This window comes from Phasianus colchicus, chromosome 3 (genome assembly GCF_987193195.1).
Source record: "Phasianus colchicus chromosome 3, bPhaCol1.hap1.1, whole genome shotgun sequence".
Lineage (NCBI taxonomy): Eukaryota > Metazoa > Chordata > Aves > Galliformes > Phasianidae > Phasianus > Phasianus colchicus.
Genome location: NC_143438.1, coordinates 14,904,309 through 14,909,942, shown reverse-complemented (window position 1 = coordinate 14,909,942; position 5,634 = coordinate 14,904,309).

Here is a 5,634-nt window from a genome sequence, read left to right as displayed (position 1 = left end):
GCGGGAGGACGTGCTCACTGCCGTCTGGCCGTGCTCACTGCCGTCTCGGCCGGAGGGCTGTCGGCTCTCTGCGCTTCTCGCCCTGCGCCGCGGCGATCGCGACGATCGGGCTGCACGGCCGTCGGAGGAGAGGCGTCGCCGGGCGGCTGTTGGAAGCCCGGGATGGAGGTGGTCCTGCAGGTGGCGGGGGCCCGGTCGTAGAAACATGGAATCTTTAATGTTGGAATGACCACTAAGAGCATAGAAGCACAGAATGGCCTGGGTTGAAAAGGACCGCAACGATCATCCAGGTTCAACCCCCTGCTACGTGCATCAACCAGCAGACCAGGCTGCCCAGAGCCACATCCAGCCTGGCCTCGAATGCCTCCAGGGATGGGGCATCCTCAACCTCCCTGGGCAACCTGTTCCAGAGCTTCACCACCCTCTGTGTGAAAAACTTCCTCTTAATATCTAACCTAAACCTCCTGTGTCCGTTTAAAACCATTCCCCCTTGTCCTATCACTGTCCACCCATGCAAACAGCCATTCCCCGTCCTGTTTATATGCTCCCTTCAAGTAGTGGAAGGCCACAGTGAGGTCTCCGCAGAGCCTTCTCCAAGATCATCTAGTCCAAACATCAGCCCATCCCCACCATGTCCCTCAGTGCCACATCTCTGTTTTGTATTTTAAATAAAAGCATAGAAAGCTGTGCCATCAGCGTCCTGATTTACCACCTGAATTTGACCCCGTGCTAATTCTTTCCACCTTACGTCTTATTTTCTTTCCTGAATTATATATTTAGATTTAATTATATTCTATTACGTAACCATTCTCAGCTTGTAAATTTCAGGTCAGTCTAATGTCAAGATGTGTTATGCTGGGATCTATGAGGTAAACAAGTCTGGCTACTATGTAAAAGTAACTGTCTCTCAGCTTAAACATTGAAAATGTCTGGTTTGCAAGCAACCAACTGGTAGGAAATAGTTTTCATTGGAACTCAATATGAAGGGCGAAGGATGGAGTTTTGAGTAAGGTGCTGTATGACCCATCATGTAAACCTAGGTCTAACTGACAGGATTCCAATCTAAAAACTGGCTGAGAAAGAAAAAGGTTATTGGTGGGTTCTTCTTTTTGGCTGACATGTATTTGTGTGCTCATTCCTATTTCTGAGCCATTTTAAATTCATCGTGGAATAATAGAATCACAGAATGGCTTGGGTTGGAAGGGACCCCAAGAATCATCAAGCTCCAACCCCCCTGCCACAGGCAGGGCCACCAACCTCCAGGTTCCTGGTACTAGACCAGGCTGCCCAGGGCCCCATCCAACCTGGCCTTGAACACCTCCAAGGACGGGGCATCCACAGCCTCTCTGGGCAGCCTGTTCCATCACCTCATCACTCTCTGTGAAGAACTTCCCCCTTTATCTTCCGTTTATTAGTTATATTTTAATGTACATGTGCTATTATTTTGTAGGACTGTATTTGCCCTCTCTACATACAGCTGAGCAAGTTTCTGTGTTTCCATGTCATGTCTATGGTTTCTGTGCATGTTACTGAGGATATGACACATGAAGCAAGCTGTTTTGCTTAAACTGAGAGACTGGTGTGGTGAGAAGACCCAGAAGAAAGCATCTCTAAGGTCAAAGTTAGGGAATGTAAATGACAGAAAGAAAGCTTAATGCTCCTTTGAAAGAAACAGAGCTCAACACCTAACCAAACACAATTTTTCACTTTCAATAAGATGGAGGGCCACAATCTCACATTGCTCTGTGGCACATGATGAGGATGGGATTGAATCCCTGGGACTGTGCAGGGGAAAACTGCAAACGAATTTCACCCTGTACACCTCAAAAAATTTCTGTTGTTTAGCTTATCATTTCAGGAATAAATTAAGATAGTAATGGGGGAGAAGGCAGTAACATTTGAATTTGATCCTAGTCTCTCATTGGTAATGGAGCACAGTAATGCCTTCGGGCTTGTCATCCCACTAATATTTTCCCAGATAACTGACCCATCAGTCAGGTTGAGGGAACAACATGCCCTTTCAGCAGGACATGTCATTCTCATTAGATGGATGGCCACATTTGTTTGTCACAACCTGCAAGATGATGTGCACTTTGAGGAACTATGGAGAGTCTGAATCAACTTTCCCAGTTTACAGTCAGTCATGCCAAAAGTGGTCTTGACAGCCAAGTAGCTCTAAAACATGTGGACTTTGAGTAGCTGGAGGTATGATGGTGGGAGAGGAGATATGTAAAACTCACTTGCTTTTTCAGACAACTTTGGGATATGTTGCATCACCCATTGATGCTGAATAGATTGAATGAGGATGATAGCTCAAAGGTTAGATGGAGCCCTTGTGGCATGGCACCTGAAACTGTTAGTAGATGTAGCAAAACTCATGCGTCTTGCTCAGATAACCTGGGGAAGAAATAGCTCCCAAAGGGTCATTTCACTTGAAGGAGATGGAAAGGGATGGTGGAACCTTAAGAACTAGTGAGGTAGCTAGAGGCAGCAGATCCAGCATTTTTACATACTGGGTGCAAAACTCATTCAGATGATGAATGTCTCACCATCCCATGCTGATGTTCATGCATATCACTTACTAACAGCATACTCAGGGATGTCTCTCCCACTCTGGGCACTCACCTGCTGATAGATCTGTGAGCATCTTAGTCACATATTACCACCATCTTACAATAATTTAGTAGCAGAAATCTTTCTAGAAGACACATTTGCAAGCTGCAAGCTTGCAGTGTAAGTCCTTTACTGGTTTTAATCTATAATTGTCACCACAAGCAAGCTACCTCCTGTGTTACTTGTGATAGCATAAGTTATCTGTCACATTTGGGAAGAGTTTGGAAGAATAAATAAGGGCAGTGCAAAGTGAGTTGGTGTAGGTATACATCTAATCAGTTGCACCTGTACAGATGTGTGACTGAAATACAGTGAAGGATATTTTATGCTGAAAGGTGTTTGGGTAAATATAGCTAATTTAATTGGGTGTGTGCTTCCCTGTGCTGCTAATGACTGTATACATTCTTAATTATGCCATATAGTTTATGGTATTTATGCAAGTTAAAATGAAAAACATGAGCTGTGTAATGAGGTTGACCAGATCCATCTTTCTAGAGCTAAAGCATTACCACAGTGCTTTTGTAGCAGTGCTTACAGTACAGTGAATGAGAATGTTTTTGTCCTGTATTTCCTGGGCCTATTCTGAGTTGCTAAATGGAGTTTTAGAGTAGTTTCTCGTAGTCTTTTAAAATTAGTTGTGCAGAAGGGAGTTGGACTCGATGATCCTTGTGGAGCCCTTCCAACTAGATATTCTATGATTTTCCAAGTATAAACTAGTAATTACCTGGGGAAAGAAAACCCACAACCTTGCTGTGGAATAAAAGCTTTTCTGTAGAAAATTGAGACAAGGCTTGATGTTTCTATATCATGTCAGTACAAAACACATTGTGAGGATCTGCAGTGGAAGGAACCCAGCTGAGGAGTGTGGTCTTTTGCAGCATTAAACAGAAGACCTGAGATCACAGTCGTTTTGACAATTATGTATTTCCACGGTATAGGGCAGTGAAAAGAAAAAGGTGTTTGTTTAATATATAAAAATGTAATGGACTTAATCACATGGCTGTCACTTGTCACTTTGTGGAATTGCAGTGGAGAGAAAGAGAACGCATCTCAGCAACAGGGAGCCACTGAATTGGTAGAAAAATGGGTGGTGATCCATAAGCAAGGTCTACAAGCAACAGTAATGTATGATGATTTGGTAGAGCTAAATTGTCTCTGTGAATAAATTAAATTACATCCATCCTATAGCTTGCTTGAATTGTTTAGTTCAGTGTAGACAAAGAGGTGGAGAACCATGTTTTAACAGTTGGTTTTGCTAACTATATTTCTGTATTGGTTCAGAATATATAAAAACAGATATCTGACATATAAAAATTTCCAACAATAGCAGTTTTCTATGCTTAAATTCATGAATAACGTTGATACTTCCAATTTGTCTTTCTTTTGTACAGACAAGAAAGAGGAGAAATCAGAAGTTATGAGTGTTCACTGGTTTACGAATCTAAGGTGGAGAGGAAAACAGAAAGTAAATTAACTGGGCACAGTATGAAGCTACTTAGGATTAACAGGCTGGAGGAAATCAATACACGATACAACAGTAACAGACTGGAGAAAACATCCTTTTTTCAGACCATGAAAAAAGTGGAGAGGACTAGAGGTTTTCATGAGGAAAAATTCAGTGGATCAGATCCTGGAACAGAAGATGCGAAGGTAACTAACTGCATAATTAATTTTGTCTTTCCCAAGAAAGTTCTTCTCCCAGTTCAGAGTTTATTATGTTTATTATGTTTATTTCCCGGTAGTGTCAATTTTTTCATTTCTGTTTGTGGAAGTATATTTCAACTGTGAGAGACTATTCAGAATCTTCTAATCTTTTGAATTTGTAGAAGCAAGTACATGGGTTTTTTTGGGGGGGAGAGGGAAGGGACGGGGGTGGGGGGTATTCACTCCCAGACTTACATTCAGAAGTTCCAAAGAGGTTGTGCAGTTCTGTGGCTCTTAAAAAACAGGAGGTATAGATATAGATTTTGTTGGATTCGTACTTTGAAAGCGTTGGTCACAACTAACAGCAGTAGAATTTGTGGAGACTGAATGAATTGCAAGAGAAGAGTACATTTCCCAAAGTAACTAAGGCAGCTTCATCCTCTGCATCCCTCTAACACTTAGGGAGCAGGGAATGGTTCCTGCTGTATGCCATGATTACACAGTCAAGCATTGTCCACTGTTGCTCTGAGCAGCATCTGTCTCTGTTAAGAACAGAACTGGTTGCCACAGTATGTGATCTCTGGCAGAAAGATTACTGTAATCAGCCAAAATGTGTTTCCTTGTATCATTATGCTTTTTCTGTGGGAGAGTCTAGACATTAACATTAACATTGACATGTCATTTAGCAAGAACTAAGAATTATGTTTGCAGTAGTGCAATGAGTTAATTGGTACTTGAAGAAATATGTGTGCCATAACTTACTGCGTGCTGATTGTTTGTGCTGATATGCAATTTTTCAAATATTCTGAATATTTTCATGTTCAGATGAGCATCAGTGTAAATAAAGTGATGTTTCAGTTTGTGTCACAGCTAAAAAAAAATCCAGTTTTCTTTTTCTTTTTTTTTCTTAATATGCTGGGTCTCTTTTGTACAAAATTCTTCCAATCTTCAGTGAGTTACTACAGTTCTTACTTTTTAGAAAAACAAAATGATCTGCATATGAAAACGAAGTATGTGAAATATAAATAAACTGTGTTTCTTTTAGAAAGTTTTATTTAGAGTTACAATGAAAATGAGAATTAAAAAAAAAAAATCTGGAGGGCTGAAGTTTGGAGGTTGTTATTGCCTCTTTTAAGTTAGATTTCTTCCAGTGAAAATAACAACATAGATGAGGAAGTAGAAGTAAGATTTTGCTGGCAGGAAGTGCAGTAAACTTTGCTCAGATGTACGTATTCACACATGTATGCTTGTGCACACGTACATAATTTCTGTGGATGTAGTCCTGCTCATTTTGAAAGCAGTAACAAAACAACCCACGCAGTGGGAGTGGGTTACAGTTCAAGGGACCATCTGGCAGAGAGTGGTCAAAGTGTGTTC